A 19,168-nucleotide genomic window follows, 5' to 3' on the forward strand; every position below is an offset into this window, starting at 1 on the left:
TTACATATCTATTATCGTCTTCGACGACCATCTTCAGCTTTTCTGTGATAGGTTTTAATCTACCAGCTTCGAAATTGTTATTTTGAAAACTATTATTTAAAAAAAGAGTGTGCTGAAATATAAATGCAATCAGTATTTTATTTTTAGTGGATTATGTTTAAATACAAGGGTTCGATAGATGATTTAACAGGTTTTGGTACATTTTGAAAAATAGCTGTAACTATTTGGTTTGTCATTTCGCCTGTTGGAATGTTTTTTTATTTTATAAGTTGGTAAAAATAAAGTTTAACAACAATTTACTGATAATGATGGCCTTGATTGATTGATTGTTGGTGTTTTAACGCCACTTTTAAGCGCCACATTTGGGCTATTTCGTGGCGGTCAGTTTTTATAGGTGGAGGAAGCCGGAGTGCCCGGAGAAAACCACCGACCTTCGATAGGAAAACTGACAATCCTAGTCAATTAAGATTGGAGTAGTGTGCTCCCGCACGAGCGGGATACGAACTCACAACCTCAGTGTTGACTGGCTAGTGATTACAGTAGTAGAACTACTTAGACCACTTGGCCACCGAGCCATCCCCCCCCCCCCCCCCCTGATGGCCTTGAAGTATAGATTTTAGGTACTGACGTTGTTTATCATCCTAACTACGTGTTATAATGTTCTTTTATTTGTCTTTGTAAATTATTAACCTTTACTGTTTAGTCCATTTTGGTAATATCGTTTTGGCGTGGCTCGGTACTTATACATCCCGTCATTTTGACATATTATGTCTGTTTCTATTGTTCACACATTGTTGTCAATATAATGGAATTTTATGCGAGTGTCATACAAGTGAGAGGTTTAGCTAGCTATAAAGCCAGGTTTAATCCACCATATTCTACATAAGGAAATGTCTGTTCCAAGTCAGGAATATGACAGTTGTTTTCCATTCGTGTGATGTGTTTGAGCTTTTGAGTTTGCCATTTGATAAAGGACTTTCCGTTTTGAATTTTCCTTCGAGTTCGGTATTATTGTTATGTAATTACTTTTTGGTATTGGTATTATGCATGTTATGTATGTACCAACTTCTATAATACTAAATTAGTATATAATAGAATTAACTTAATGGAGTAAAGTCAATACACAAATTAGTGAATGCTACCCATCCACAGTAACTATCAATAAGCCAAGACAGTTTTTTTTTAAATAGGCGAAACGTTCGTGTTGGAAGAATTTAAATAGAAATAAAGGGAATAGCCTTACTGCAATTTGAAAACATATTAACAACAAGGTGTATGTATAATTTAGATATATTTCTCACCTTTTCCTAGGATCGGAAGATGATCATGATATACATTAAACCAAAACTCCTCTGTGCTTCTCAATTCCAGAAAATCATGTGTGCTTGTAGTTTTGTGTCGGCTCTCATTTCTCACTAACCAATTTACTTCGACCTCGCTTCTTCCATTGTCTATTTTGCAATTACAAATTTCTATTACCGTACCAGTTTCTTCAATTGGTTTTGTTTCGTCTAGAATAAAATCAACCATTAAAAGGTTTATTTTTATTAATCTTCAAATTGATGGTTTTATCGTCAATAGGTAGTGTTTACAAGTTTACCTTTCAGTTATCTTATAGGACTTGACTCGTGTTAAGGAAGATTAAATTGAAAATTTGCAATTTATTATTTGTATCACAGCATAATGGAGGTAATTGCTTAATAAAATACATAAAAAACAAATAAGGGAATCAAAGGAGAGGACTTTGAAATCGTTTCTTTTGTAAATCAATGCATACAGTGTTTATATTTAAGTAATGTAGAAAATGTAGAACAGTTCTATCCTTGAACTATCTTATATATTGAAACATATTGGTTTAGTAATACTTTTGATATGCATGTACGTTAATAACAAAAGGTAATGAAACTAATTAAAACAAGAACTTCAAATTGATAATTATTTTTTTTAAATGAACAAACTTTTTAATCATAAAAAGTAACATTCAATTTGGTATTTAAGAATATTTTTAAATGAAAAAATGCAATATTTAAATATATAATGAATTGATAAATAATTAACCGATCAAATAAAAAAGTAGTGCAATAAAAGAACAATAAATGATAAAAGGACATGAGCATTTATATCGTAGATGGCACACAGTACTCCTTCATACCATAGTTTAAATTAGAGAATTAATTTTTACAGTACATTAACTATATAACGGTAGAAAAGCATTCACTTACCTGTAGTCTCTTTCTCAATTATCTAAACAGAACTTAACGTGACTGAAACATATACTCTCGCAAGCTAAAAAGACGTTCCAAAAAATATATATAGCATGTTCCGTTCATTGAAAAAAAATAGTGAATAAGTTCAATAAGACCGTTTCAGTATAAACTACCAATAAACATATCATCTAGGAATAAATTTTGTTTTTCTGAAATGCGTGAGGAGTAAGAAAAATAAATTTTCGTTTAGTCATTCATTATGAGTATGCAGTGCTTTACCATAATTCTGAGCATCAAATTCAACCACCTTTGCACCCTCGAAAATTCCATACGATTGAACCCTCTTCGAATTTTCTCTAGAAAATTTGGAATCTGAAGTTTGTTCCCTGAAAAAAAATGAATAAATATCTGAATTGCGTCAATCATACAACTCTCACTTACATTGCATATAAGTTTAAAAATAAATCTTAAAAACATTGGCTTGACCAATGAAACGCATACATATTTTTTAAAGGGTATGAAATGTCTCGAGTTTTATTCGGAGGGTCTTTCAAAATCTGAAATAAAATAATTGATTCAGTGTTTGTGAATCATTCGAAAAATTGGAAATAGAACAAAATACTCATATTTCGTTTCAACTGTTTTTCATGAGGTAATATTTTTGTATAAAGTTAAGAGCTAATTCTGTAACTGTAATAGATAGAAAAATGGTAAGCGTTCGAACAAACTGTCTCTTTTTCATTTCTGTCTTATTGTATATCTGATGTTTATTGTGTGTGTCTGTCCAAAGTTAACGTCTGTTGTCGTCATTTTAAATTTTTTTGGTTTTCTTTATTTAAAAAACTTGGAATTGACAGCATATATATATATATATATATATATATATATATATATAAACAAGTCTAAATTGAAAACAACGTTCAAACCTATGATTGCGTTGGATAAAAACCGCAACTTTTATACGTGTGCATGCAAAACAAATTTCTTTGTAGAGGGGTCTAAATACAGCACAAACAACATTTTCCAAAACACCAAAAAAGTGAAAAAGTATATTTTAACAAAACGCATTTGACTAACAGGTCGAACAACAAATGTTCTTAAATCCTGCTGACTGCCATTGGCGATTGCCAAATAAACGGATCACAAGGTGTAATAAACGGATCTTAACTTTAAATTTAATACCAAGCAGAAAACAATAAACTTGCGGCGAATATGGTATACCGCAAACAAAGGTGCAAATATTTTTTGTACACCATATCCGGATTTCGACAATTAATGTCTCTTCAGTGATGTTAGGAATCGAAACGGTATTTGGAAAGCCATATAATTTACCTCAATTTGGAATTGACTCTTGAATTTTGAAGAGTCGAAATAGGATGAACGGATCATATAAACCCGAAGGCAAATATAATACAAGCCCAAACGAAAAAATATAAACAAGTCTAAATTGAAAACAACGTTCAAACCTATGATTGCGTTGCATAAAAACCGCAACTTTTATACGTGTGCATGTAAAACAAATGTCTTTGTAGAGGGGTCTAAATACAGCACAAACAACATTTTCCAAAATACCAAAAAAGTGAAAAAGTATATTTTAACAAAACGCATTTGACTAACAGGTCGAACAACAAATGTTCTTAAATCCTGCTGACTGCCATTGGCGATTGCCAAATAAACGGATCACAAGGTGTAATAAACGGATCTTAACTTTAAATTTAATACCAAACAGAAAACAATAAACTTGCGGCGAAGATGGTATACCGCAAACAAAGTTGCAAATATTTTTTGTACACCATATCCGGATTTCGACAATTAATGTCTCTTCAGTGATGTTAGGAATCGAAACGGTATTTGGAAGGCCATATAATTTACCTCAATTTGGGATTGACTCTTGAATTTTGAAGAGTCAAAATAGGATGAACGGAAAACAACGTTCAAACCTTTGATTGCGTTGGATAAAAACCGCAACTTTTATACGTGTGCATGCAAAACAAATTTCTTTGTAGAGGGGTCTAAATACAGCACAAACAACATTTTCCAAAAGACCAAAAAAGTGAAAAAGTATATTTTAACAAAACGCATTTGACTAACAGGTCGAACAACAATATTATATTCGTAATATATGTTACTTTCATTCACAACGCTTCTAGACTAGGGGTGATAGAAAAGATTAATAACCTGACATAGTGTGTATATGTGTATTTATGTAAATAAAAGAACATGCCCAAAAGAACAGTTAATCAAAACAAAAAGAAAGCATCAGTTATCATGTATTTCACATTTTAATGCAGCTCAAGTTATTATAGGCATTTCCGTGTACTTTAATAGATATAAGACGTAATAACGAAATCCTGTCGTTATGAAAGTTAAATGATAACAAAAAACTTACAGTTCGTATTTTATATTATACAATTATTGACTTTTGATTAGAGTGATACAATTATGTATTAACCCAAGTAATAACATATTCCCCGGGCCAATGGTTTTTTATCTCCAGTTTTCTACTATTTGCTGAAGATCTTTATTTATTCCTTGTTTTTAGAATAGATATAGCATCTGCCTAGGCAGGTGTTTACTTATCTTTTTAAATATTACTCAAAGGAATTAGCACCGAAAAAGAAGAAGAATTTGCATGACATCACAAACCTACATCATTGCCAAGGTCAATTAATATTAGGATACACGTGAGCTGTTCCAAATATATTACTTACTTCTTAAAATTTTTTACAAGGTGAATAATATAATTTTTTACAAAAGAAGATTCCAAATGCGCTCAGCCAGTAGGTAAAGAAAAATTCAATGATCATATGATAAGACATAATTATTGGCAGTTAATGATGTTCTGACAATGACTTATCAACCTTATATAAATGATGTTGAACGAGGCCAGCGTCCAATGTTGTATGTCTTATTTACGGGGTTTATAAACCATTGTATCAACTGATTTAAAAAAACACCAATTATTTTGTAATATTACTTTTTCTCAATCTCCGAATTTCTAGTATCTGCTCAAGACATTTAACTGCTTTGGCAGTTGCTAACTTATATAAGTTGAAACATTCAATCAAATTTACGATAAAAAAATTAACATATCATATACAAACCTTACATTTTTATTAGCGGTTAATATAATGATTTGCACTAGAAGAATCTCTATGGTTTTAGACAATTAGAAAATAGAACATTTAGAGTCATACTTTCGTCTTCACCATGGGAAAGATTTATACCCAAAGCGATACATTGCTTTTTGGGTCTTTAACAAAGAAAAAAAAATGATTTTTAGATATATCAACAACTTACGATGGTCCCGACTTTGAAAAAGACATAATAGGCGTTCAGAAAGATATTTTTGATCAACTGATTTTATGTTCGTAATGATCAGGACAGTAAACATTCTAAATAGATAATATTAACTGAATTTGTCAGAGTACAGCAGATGATTTTTTTTTATTTTGAATGTTTTGTAATCTGATTCAAATGAGAGAAAAAAGGGAGAAGTGAAAAACTGAATGATCGTAGACTGTCAATGTGGCAGACATCCAAGTACACAAGCAAAGCACAAATTTCACCTGGCGGTTACTTTAAAAGCAATATACAGGTGTCTACATAATGCGATAATGATTGTTGTTATCAAGCTTCAGTGTAAAGTATAGCTTGTATCTAAATAATTTAAGGGACAATGATTTTTAGAAGATGTATTAGAATATTGTCGGGTGAAATGTACCATATCAGCATCTCATTTACCTTAACATTTTTGAACAGGTCCAATTTTCTCTATATTTTAGTTGAAAAGAAGTTTGAAAACAAATAAAGTTGAAAATCTAAATCTTTTGTTCACAATAATTAAAATTTTGTAGAAGGATCCCAAATCAAAGAATCGTACGAGTTTAAGATTTACATGTTTATGAGTTATATACCAGCATGTTTTTGGTCAGAACAAAATCGCGATTCTTTCCGCGGTGAGTAGAAAGACATAACTATCAGTATGAAATAAGCAAATCTTTTTTCAAGTCATGATCAAATATTCTTTCTTATATATGCAAATATAGTATCATGTAAAATGAAAAAATTATCATAGAAAGGTCAACGGAAAACGATATAAACAACTCTGTTAGCATCAAACATAGTAAAGAGTTATAAATATCAAAATGGCCATTTGATATGATTAATTTGGACCGTTTATTTTTATTTATTTTTCTAAATATAAATATATATATGATAGTTTAACAAATATGTTAGTAAATGTTTAAAACAAAAATCATATTTTATCAAACTATGTTAGATTATAAATCGCGCATGCGCTGGTATTTAAGACATTTGTGTAATGTAGCATGATACAACGACTTCGAAGTTATTGCAAAGGGATGTTTGATTGTTGAAAAAAGTACGCACGCCAACTTTTTTTTACTAGACTCCAAATTCAAATAGAAAAGGAATTACTAGAATCCATCAATTGACAAAAGGCCAAAAACACCAACACTAAAAAGTAAAGAGAAGAAAAACATTCTACAAAAAAACTACATAGAAAAAAAAACTAAAGATTGAGCAACAAGAATCCAACAAAAACCGTATTGTTCTCAGGTGTTCCAGGAGAGTAATCAGCTCCTGATCCCCATCTGGTAACCGTCGTGTTGCTTAGGGGAAATACAGGATCCATGCAAAGGGGAGGGAACTGTGGCTTCGACAGTTGGAACATGTACGTTGCTATCTTTAATATAATAAATTAAGACGACAGCAGTTTGCCGATGATAAAAAAAATTGTGTCAATCCATTAAAAAGAGACAAATCAGGCACTCAGAAACCAGTGTTGAATTGAAACAGTCATTTAGATCTGAACAGGTCTCAAACTACTAAAAAGAACATTATTAAATCATTTCCAGTCGTTAGGTACATTTTCAGAGTTATCCACTGCGGTGAATTCAGTACTGTTCAGACAATCTGCTTGCCGACACTTAAGATTTGTTCTGTTTATGTTTAGACTGTTCAGTAGTTTGTATTTACCTGAACACATCAACATCGTGCTGATTAGCATGAAAAGCCTTTTTATTTCTTTGTATTCTTAAAAAGCTCGCATATTATTGATTTTTCAAACCGGTTTATTTAATTTTTCAAACCGGTTTATTTAATATTAAGTGTAAATAAGAAATATGCTCAAAACCTTGCACCTTTAATACATCTTTTTGTTTGTGAACATACCAATGATGAGATTTTAAGACATGAGTATAACAATGTGCGAATGCGTTACGTCCGTATTGCTTTTTCAAAGATATTCGTTCATAAGGAACGAACAAATCATTGAAAATCAATGATTATAGTTACCTGAGGGATGTCAAGAACTGTAGGTAACTTTTTACCTACAGAATGCAAACATTTAAAGACATATGCGGATAATGTGCTTCAAAATATATTTGCAAATATTTCGGCTTTTGGCGGAAGTCAGTTTTCGGGTTACTTGCACTAGGCAAACGAACTGCAACATTTGATATTAGACCAGATATTTAACTTTAATATATCCAACAAAATACTTGACTGCCCTGAAGGAAGTTGAAGTATAATATTTATCTAAACTGAGTGTTTACCTGTAAAGAATGGGCGTAATATATATATAAAAAAAATTTTATGAATAATAATTGCCAAAAAATGCGTTAATTATCCGTTAATGCCAGATGTGCAATATTCATTTAAAAGTATAGGCACGTTAGTCAGGAGAAACAAGGTCATGTCTAAATGGTTAAACAATCCATACAAAGCGGATCAGATAAAAAAAAGTAAACTTCAGCAATAACCAGACCATATATTATTCTTAGAAAAGGTCTGGTTCAATTGGTCAACTTGTCCGTTTTCAAGTTGCATGCTAACAAGATAAATGCTAAACTTAATCTCATCTGAGTTTAGTTTCAAAAACGGAACTGTTAATTTGTTTTCCCGAAGACATAAATAAAACAGTCCTGGCACTGTGTATGGTTTTTGGGTTAAATTGACATTGGTTCTAGGACAAGTCAACGGTCGATTTATTTGTTACAAGGTAGCTATTTTCTATTAAACATATCTTGTCATTAGGGTTATATATTGTTTCTTTCTGTACGAACTATATCCTAATCGTACTGTAATGATGTCTGTCTATATTTGATAACGTTTGCTGTCACTTTGTCAAATTCGACTGATCATTGTTAGTTTTCATGTTCACACGGAAAACTTGAAAAAGACATGCAGCCAAATGTCAAAAGTCTATTGAAATTACTATCTATCCGGTACGCTCGTAGCGAAAAAGTCAGGAAACTAAACATTATCAATGTTATACCCTTTTTTAATGTTAAATCAACAATATATAAGTATTGTTTATCAGCTTGATTGTTTGCTGTCTATCATATTTGTGTTCCGTTGGATCAGGCAGTTGTTTTCTGTCTTTATTTCAATTGTTTTACATTTAGTTATTTCTGGGTCTTTTATAGCTAAATATACGGTTTGGGATTTGCTCATTATTGAAGGCCGTACAGTGACCTACAGTAGCTTACATTTGCTTCATCTAACATCTTGTGGATAGTTGTCTCGTTGGCAATCGCACCATATCTCCTTACTTTTAGAAGACATGTTGATGTTTAATTTTAATTAAAATGCAGTTGATGACTACCTTTTACCATTTTATTCATAGACGTACATATACAGTTTTTTTAATATGAAGTTATTTTGTGATGTTTTGTAAAGGAAAGCTATAATAATAGAACTTAATCATGTTAATGTAGAGTTATATAGTAACAAAGTACCATTTGTTTGGTGCAATAACTCTTTGAAACTTGTGAGTTGCGTCATGTTTATCTTCCATATAACAATTATTACATAATTCATAATCCTCACAGTCCAAACACTGCCATCTAAATCCTTTGATGCATGTGTTGAATTCACCTAGGTGATTACATATGTGACAGAAATAGCTTTCATGTTCAACTCCTGCAAAAGAAAGATAATTGAAGCAGAAAAGTAACTTCATGTAATATTGTTAATTGCATGCAACTGATCATTCAACAACGCATATATATTAGAAATACCCCTAACTTTCTGAATCCTTGGCGCAATAAGACATTTACCAGCATATGAGTTTACACACAGACGATACAGGCAGGGAAAAGGTGAAGTAATAAAAGAATTTACAATCCTGAGATGTGAAAACTACCGATCTTAAGTGATGTCTCAGTTTTTGGCAAAGTGTAGCCATTGTTTACTAATATTGCTGTCATCTGTATGATACAAATCATCTAAACTAGAAAAATTATTTGTTAATGACAACGCCATAGAACTTTAATGATGAAGTGCAAATATGGTCAGTTTTGGCTGCTGCAGATAGATAGTTTTGTTTTATTAACCGTCCTGGCATATGAAAACTATTGATTTTAAGTGACATCTAAGTATTTGGAATAAAGACAACAGTAGTATACCGCTATTTCAATAATCATAAATCGATTAAGCGAAAACAAATCCAGATCACAAACCAACACCGAGGGAAACACATCAACTATAACAGGAAAACAACAGAACAATAGAAATACTGAACTGCAACAAAAACAAACGCCAACATACATAGAAGCGGACTGTTTGATAACAAATGCCAAATTCCTTACTTGGTACCGAACGTTTTAAGAAAAAAAAGTGAGTTGAACCTGGTTTTATGGCTAGCCAAACCTCCTGCTTATAAAGATGTTAAAAATAGTGCTACAATGACAACATTACGTGACAGGATTACAGTACAAATAAACGCTCAGGAATAAAAACAGGAAAATGCTGGCCATCTTAGTTGATGCGGAAAAAAGTGTAGTCATTGTGTACCGATATTGCTGTCATTTATATTCTACAAGTCATCCTGAGTTAAGAAATTTTGAATCGCCATATGATTTGTATTATGAAGTACTAATATGGTCAGTTTGGTTGATTCGGTCAAAAAGTCTAATTATACAAACAATCCTGAGATATGACAACTAATGATGTTTAGAGACGTCTAAGTATTTTGAATAAAAAGAGGAAATGTTGGTACACTAAATTGATGCAACATTTTGTAGTTGTACCAATATTGCTGTCGTTTGTATCATACAATCCATCCTGGGTACACAAATTTACTGATTAATGATCCCGCATTTTATTGTTTTGTAATAAAGAGCAAATGTGATCAGTTTTTATTGATTGGGTCAAACAATTTTGCTATACCAACCAATATGATACCGGCAGATAATATTTGTAATAAAGTACAATTATGAAAGATGATATTGCTTTAAAAAATTATGTACCGTGTTTTATGCAATATCTGTACAAATCACAACTTAAACATTTTATATAAATATTAATGATACCATTATACAATGTACGTTAAACGTTTGTTTTAAACTGGATTTTGATTTGTTAAAAGAAAAAATACGGAGATATTTGTATTCCAATCAAATGTGTATGCATGATTGTTTATTTATATCAAGAAACAGATATTTTAAATTTGTTTATATATCGATGTAAAGCGGTCCTGGTTACAAGTTACCTAAATGTTAAACAGACTAGGAAAACAAATTTTGATTTCAAGTATTTTTTGTTTTGCTTTTCATAAAGCAGTGGGCGATAAATGCAATAATGCACGTACTAGTAAACAAATTTTTTTCTGAAACGGTCATGTCGATCTAGATAGCTCTAAAAAGATTGAACAATAAATTATTAATTTAGTCAACCTTTCAGTCAACTTTCAGACTTATACACTGCGGTAAATTCAGTACTGTTCAAACATTTCGCTTGCAGTCAATTACGATCTGTTAAGACTTAGATCAGACTGTTCAGTTCTTGATATTTACTTGTACAGATCAATGATATACTGAATTGCTTGAAAAGCTAATTAACAGTTACTGTACTGAATTGATCGCAAGCAAATATCTGTACAGTACTGAATTTACCGCGTACGATTATTTTGAAAGGGAGAATATGGCTTGACAACTTATATTCCGACTGTACAGATGATGTTTAGATCAAAATGACTGTCTCAGACTAAATATTGTTTACTAGTGACTCAGCTTTAAAATTTCACGTGAATAAACGCCTCATTTTATAAATTCAAGCATTACAATGGAAGTTAGCATCTAGATTAGTACACATAGTGTCTTTTGCTTTCATAACGACACTAGGTTGAAACCTCTGCTTGTGTACTGCTTATCATCAGTCCAGTAGCTCAGTACTTCGGTATGGAATTTAATGTGCATATATAGCTTATTAAAATATAACAGTTGTAGATAATAGAACATTATTCAAAATGAAGGGAAGTATCCCTCTCGTGCATATATTTCTTTCTGCCCCTGACTTCATAATCAGCCGTTATGAATCTTTATTATAGAGTTGCTCGAGATTACGTCATTTAGGACTATCTATTCTTGAACAGTTTATAAACAGAATCAAATAGATACATGCACACTGATTTTCGAAGTTGTATCTTTGTGCAGTTTTGGACGGTTAAAAGCTAGAATAGCTTCTGACAATTATACGTGTACACTAGCTCAAATTAAGCAAAAACAGTTTTAAACAGTTTTTTGCCATATCATTCTGACAGTTTTGAAGAGAGATAACAACTGATTTGTACCATCACTTAACAGGATAGTGGGTTATTAACATTGATAATACCTAATAAACATAATTAACCAATACCTGATGGTCCATTGTCTAAAATTCGAAGCAATTCATTCTGTACATCATAATGACGTGTGTTTCCATTGTCCCATTGAACATGTACGATCTGCGATTTTTTCTTCTGATCTCTAGATGTTCCTTGATCTTGTTTTGATTTATCATCCGTTGTTGTATTTCTTGATGATTTCTACAACGATAGATTGTTGCTCAGCTTTTGATTTTTGTATTTAGTTTATTAGACATAATTCAAATAAATACATAGATTCAAAATATTTTTCAGACTATATATTTGCTTGAAAAATATTTTACACATTTCCCAATTTTCAGAATATCTAATATACTGTTTAATAGTCCGAGATTACTCTGACGTCCAACAGCTGTTTTGCCAGACAAGCTGGGGCCGTGGGACGTCAGAGCTCGTCCCATATCAAAAAGTGGATATTTGCCCGTTCAAAATAGATGCGCTGCTTCGTCGCTTCTGGTGCCAACGGACGGCCTTGGAATTATATAAATCGGGTATCAATTTGTTCATTTTTCATTTATCTCTTCATTTATGTAAGTTTCACCTACCTGCCACCCTTTATTTTCTCATATTTAGACAGTTTTCACAGTGACCCATCAATTCAGACATTTTTACTTTTATTTTCAAATGGACGAGAGATTTTGCGACAGGTCCCAGCTTGTCTGGCAAAACAGCCGTTGGACGTCAGAGTAATCTCGGACTAACTGTTTATATGTATCCCTGACTTAGTATACTTTTTTGCTCAGTCTTTAGTTGCCTATGCTGTGTTTTGTAAACAGTTATTTATCCTTTGATCGTTTTTCGTTTTTTCCCATGGCATTGCCAATTTGTGTCTGACTTTTGAGTAAGGATATCCCTTTGGTGTTTTTCGCTTTTCTTTTGGAACATACATATGTCATAACAATCAAGCAATTTGTCATGGCGTTCGTAAAACATATGAAGGGCGATGACTCATTATTCCACTTGGAACTCTAATCGTTTTCTTGTTAGCAGTAAACTTCTATCAACAAAACCCATGATCGGAACCGCATGTTTTAGAAAATTGTAGCAACTGGAAAATATTTACTCCATATGAAAGCATTACGGTTTCGTTAACACATTTACTGTCAACTACAGCTCACAAATAACCATAAAATTGTTCATTCTTGGTGAAGTATTCGACCAATGTGTATTACACATCTGTCATTCTGTCTTGCATTAACAACGCCTATACGATGTCGGCTAGTGATGGCTTGGTCAAATTTTTGATAATTGAATATCTTAACACCAAAACGCTGGAGCACAAAAATTCGTCATTTTCAAATCAATTATTTCGTTTTTATTTAAGATAATCATTGCCTTAATCATTAAAATACAGTGCGTCTAACAGCTAAGAATGACAGCACTCTCCAAACTATAGCAGAACCATTTGTATTAAATTTCAAGTTATATTTATGTTGTCAAATACTTAAATAAATTCATTTCCGAGCATACATTAATAGATGGAAAAACAAAGAATTATCTTGCTATTAAATAACTTTAAATAGACGTCTTAAACGAAAAGGGATGACTTTGCATTTTGATATCAAAGAGATTGACGTAATGATAACGATTATAATCAACCGTAACGTAGTGTTTCATGTAAATTAAATTGTCAGCAGTAGAAAACATAAACAGTAACATCCCTTGATAAGGTAAAGATAAAATCACAATATTTACCTAAAGACGAACATATGAACATTTTATGATAGTTATACCTTGTGAATCTTTACAATTGTTCCAACATATCCTAATCCTCCATCGTCTTTATCATTTTCCTTCCATGCTGGACCTCTTACAACTCGTAATCCATTAAAAGCAGAGTCTAAGTTATAGCCAAAACATAATTGTACTTTCAAAAACAAGCTTTAGATTAACAATCTTGATAATTGTGTACATTATAATAAACGATTTTGAATGACTTGAAAAAACTATATAAATATGCTTATCAGATCGACATATTCTTTAAAGAAATATCAAATATGAATTATCTTATCTTTTGAGGATATTTTATTTCAAAATTTGTGTTTTTTTTATATTAAGTTTGCTTTTTAAATTTATTTACAAAAAGGGGACGAGAATACATACTAAAAATATGCATCCCTATACCATGCGTCTAAAGGTTTGTTTTCTTTTTAATCACATTTGTCAGTTAGATATTGTTATTTTAATTTGAGTCCTATAATCGTTAGAAAAAATGCTGACATCCTGCATTTCTAAGGGATAATACACTTCTAAAAAACATAGTTTATAGATGATATCATTCGTTTGAATGTTAAATTAGCAAAACGTTTAGGACAGTGATAAATATGTCTTATATGGCATTTTGCATGAAATCGAAACAACGCCATGGCTAAAAAAGAAAAAGACTAACAGACAAACAATAGTACGCAAAACACAACATAGAAAACTAAAGACTGAGCAACACGAACCCCACCACAAACTGGGGGTAATCTCATGTGCTCCGAAAGAGTAAGCAGGTCTTGCTCCACATGAGGCACCCGTCGTGTTGCTCATGTTAGTAAAAACCATGTAATACGTCTAATTCGGTAGGTCACATTCGGAAAAAGGGAACGGGATTGTAGTAACGATATTAGAAACATATCCGTTATCATCTGTGAAACTGATATTCCATAACGGTCAACCAATTCGTGATTGCGTCCGTAAAACATACAAAGGGATGATTTCAACTTCACCACTTGGAACTCTTGTTTAATAGCTTCCTTGTCAGCAGCAACTCTCTATCAAGGAAATCATGATAGGAAATACAACCCCTGGAATACCATATCAACTGGTAGATATAATTCCGTATGCAGGCGCTGCTGGAATGTTGCTACATAGAAATGGAAAGTTCACAATTGAGAAGCTGAAATCATCTCTTTTGTCGAAAAGTTTTGTTTTCAACCCAACCTTCATTGTGAATTTCTAGATGTAAGTCAAGATATGAGACAGACTTAACTGTATCTGTTGTATCTTTTATCTCAAGTCCGATGGGATAGATGCGTTCAACATAGTCACCAAATTTTGAATTATTGTGACGAAATATCGGTTCCCTCAAATGGAACTTGTTTTCCCTAAAATTGTGTGTTGACGTTGTGTTAATCGAACCGATAAATGACTATTGATATCATATATTTCTTGTATAAGTATGTTTTAACATTGTTAACTCTAAAGCTATTATTATCCTTGTCTCTGTTATTACATTTGGAACACCTGAATTGTTTTTTTCAATTGACGTACAATGACGTTTTACCTATTTTGGTAATTACCAGTTCCGGTGTAGGTAATTTTGGTATTTAATAAATGGTAAATGGTAAACCAAATCGGTAAATTGGTTTACCTAAGTATAAATACTGCGGGGGATTCAGATAAGTCTTCAGCACGATTTTACCCTGGGCAAGTAATTCTCGCTAATTCCAAGCGATTTTTATATAAATATAGATATCATTTACCAGACCAAGTAGTAACAAGGCAGACAACATTTTACAATGTGCGAGGAGACTAAGTCCGTATAACGTGCGTTTGATAAATCCTTTACAATTCCAGTTACACTTAGAAAATAACTTCCCAAGTAAAACTATTTTAACGAATGTTTTGGTATCGAATTTTACCATTTACTGAATACAAAATTACAATTAGTAAACTTGCTGAGTATATTTTTCCGCTATCCTTTTACTTTATTTACGGAAGAAGGCTGATAAAATGTCTATTTATTAGAATTGAACACTGTTAAGTTATTTAAAATATATATGTATTGTTGATATTTAATGCATATTAAAGTTAGTATAAGCTGATTTTTATTTAACGAGTCTGTTTTTCTTACAAACATCGATACGGAGAGTTACCATAGAAAACCACGCTTTCACGGACCAAAAACCTACACTCCAATCTACCCTTTTATATCCGAGTCATTACCTTACCAGAGGAGCCAACCTTACCAGGGTGTATACAGAATACCAGAGTACCACGCTACCAAAGAAAGAGTTACTAAATGTACACTTTTATTCTCTTTTTATTACTGCTATAACAAAAACATATTCTTATAGCATTACACTAAGGCCCGACCGCTCGGTTTTTCGTTACATTATTTAATGAGAGAACATCATCTATATAGCGGAAAGTAAAGTTAAAGGATACTTCTAACTTCTTTTCTTTCTTCCTTAGATGGTCCTGTATGAGGTCAGCCTCACATGAATAGAGGAACAAGTCGGCAAGAAAAGGGACACAGTTTAATTTGTTCCCATTGGAATGCAGATTATTTGTTGAAAAAACACGTCCTTCAAACGTAATAAATATGTTGTCAATCAAGAAATTAAGCATCTTGAAAATGTCAGTTTCAGAAAATGTGTTGTTTGCATCCGAGTGATATTTTACAAAGTAGACTTTATCCCTCCTTAAGACAAGATACTTGTATCTACATTTGTCATTCCTTTTTATGAAACAATGCAGGACCAACTCTTTCAGTTTGTCTTTTAGTTTGGAATGGGGAATACTTGTGTAAAGTGCCGAAAAGTCAAATGTTTAAATACTATTGCAAGATTTTGATTTTTATTTTTGGTGTTTTAACGCCACTTTTAAGCACCGCTTTTGGTCTTTTTCGTGGCGGTCAGTTTTTATTGGTGGAGGAAGCCGGAGTGCCCGGAGAAAACCACCGACCTTCGATAGGAAAACGGACAAACCCAGTCAATTAAGATTGGAGTCGGGTGCACCCGCACGAGCGGGTTCGAACTCACAACCTCAGTGTTGACTGGTTAGTGATTACAGTAGTAACTACTTAGACCACTCGGCCACCGAGGCCCCCTACTATTGCAAGATAAAAGAGCTTGAGATTGTATATACTCTAAAAGATCTTTTTTTTAGTATCCACATCTGATTCATGCAACCACTAGAATAACAGATGTTTCACAATAACGTTGGTGCCCGACTTTGATTGTTGATGAAATTGATGTCTATAATTTAGAAAGAGGTTTCGTAGGGCACTTGGAAGACCCAGCAATATACTGTTGTTTGTAAGGACATTTATGTAGTTTGTGTTTCCAATATAGTAATTGAAGATCCAGTTCTTCCTCCTTGGTCGAAATTCCAAAGGAACATGGAACCGATTTGTATCTAATTGTATCGTAATGAATAACAACCAAATATTAGTTAAGGATGCATCCTTGAATCACGTTACACAGAATGAAATCCTTAATTTAATGCAAAAGAATTGTTGACATCATCAATATACTACAATCACGTGTATTGCTTATTCAAAAGATAACCATGACAACTCAAAATGTAAAAATAATAATACAAGAGGTATTCATGCTGTAAATGGGAATTAAGGGGGGAACTTCCTTATTTTTATATGTACTGTAATAAATAAATGTATTTGTCCATTGAAAATACAAAAAGGGCCTTAAGTGTTTTCATAAGCAGGATATTTCAATCTTTGTTCTACCGTATATGAAATAAGAACCAAAAAAAAAGAATACCTCATGTATAATTGAACTGATATATGATGACTTAACGAAAGAAGAGTGTCTTATCATTATTATTATACGAATTCCTTAAAATGTAACAAAAATGGGTAGGTTTCACTCGTTTAACCAGCTCAATGTACGTTTGTTAAAGTAGCGATATTTGTGCAAAACATAGACCGTTTTATGTTACTGTTTATTCAAACTACATCAAACAAATAGTTGCGCATATATGAAATTGTAATCAAGAAAAGTATATAATTTTATATAGATCATTAAGAGCCCACATTTACTTGGCCATGCTATACCTTAAAATTGCAGAAGTGCTGCATAATATTTCTATAAAAAAATATAAAAAAAGTATTACCTTTTAGTAGTAGGTGACTCAAATTAAGGACGAGCAAATCCTTCCAAACGCGGTAACTGGTTTCAAGTATGCCACCGATCTAGAATTTGGTCATGTTGCAATTCTAATGTGATTATCAAAGGTAAATAACTGAGACTTAAACAATGATAAGTTAGCTATAGAAAGCTAACACATTCGTTGTTTCCGCTTTTATTATGCAACCTTTATAGATCAAATTAGATTCTTCATGATATTGTAAACAAGCGATGTGTTATCTGAACACGAAAAGGCAACCATCCCTATTTGTAGATGACCGTATTTTGGGCAGCTGTAACAACTCTAATATAACGATGTTTCCACAACAATGTACATTTATAACAGTATTTACTGTTTACCTTTCCCCAGAACCTGATTGTTCCCCGGTGTTTGGTGGAGTTCATGTTGCCCAGTCTTTAGCGTAATGCTGTTGATGATTGTCCTTCAGTAATTTTCATTTTGACCAATCTATTGTTTGTTATTATTGCACTAATGATTTGTAATAACCTTTGGTAATCTTTTCTTTCTTAAATGGCTTATAAATGATAATGTTTTATTGATATATATGAATAAAACAAATGGATTATAATATTAAATTATGTAACTGATAATATTGTCTTCTACAGGTGAAATAGTTGATAGCATTTCATCCTTAACTAAATCATAACATTTACTCTTACCGCTTGAAACAACAGGCAGGTGATCCGCATAATACTTTGGACCTTTTCCTTCTTTCGTAAATTTCAAGTCACATTTCCCGTCCGTGCCTACAGCATATATTAATTCACAGTCGTTCCATTTCACTTTTGCATCCGATCTAAAGGCTTCAATTTTCTTGTCCAGAAGCTCTTTAACAATACCTTTAATCAATTGACAAACACATTTGTTATGGTTAATCATTTCGATTGAAAACATGGTTTTACTTTGGATCGGTACATTCATGTTTGTGCTTAGATGAATGTATGGATTTTCACGACCTAATGTGATGTAATGAGTTTAGGACACTGCGTAAAATAATGATAGTGCACCGACAACAAAAAAACGATCGAATTACCCGTCAAGAGTGATTATCTGTATGTTTGCAACATCCGTATCTAGACCCTGTTCTACCAATTTTCGGAGGGAATAATAGAAGGACAATGCATAGTATAGATTGTGACAATGTTTGGCGATGCATTGGAGTATCAACTATGATTCATTAAGATGATAAGAAAGTATTTAGCAACCAAAATTTAGTTATTAAAAATTGAGAATGGAAATGGGGAGTGTGTCAAAGAGACAACAACCCGACCATAGAACAGACAACAGCAGAAGGTCACCAACAGGTCTTCAATGCAGCGAGAAATTCCCGCACCGGAGGCGTCCTTCAGCTGTCCCCTTAACAAATATATACTAGTTCAGTGATAATGAACGCCATACCAAACTCCAAATTGTA

General features: G+C 32.4%; 1 long non-coding RNA gene across 1 annotated transcript; it reads right to left on the reverse strand.

The window, feature by feature from the left end:
- Positions 1-11,882: 11,882 nt before the first annotated feature.
- Positions 11,883-18,582, reverse strand: LOC127720471 (uncharacterized). The gene is made up of 3 exons (XR_007990808.1): positions 18,414-18,582; positions 13,611-13,717; positions 11,883-12,039 (listed from the first exon to the last, which is right to left on the reverse strand). It is a non-coding gene; the product is annotated as an uncharacterized LOC127720471 (long non-coding RNA).
- Positions 18,583-19,168: the final 586 nt, after the last annotated feature.

This window comes from Mytilus californianus, unplaced genomic scaffold, assembly GCF_021869535.1.
Source record: "Mytilus californianus isolate M0D057914Y unplaced genomic scaffold, xbMytCali1.0.p SCAF_11, whole genome shotgun sequence".
In the NCBI taxonomy this organism is placed as follows: Eukaryota; Metazoa; Mollusca; class Bivalvia; order Mytilida; family Mytilidae; genus Mytilus; species Mytilus californianus.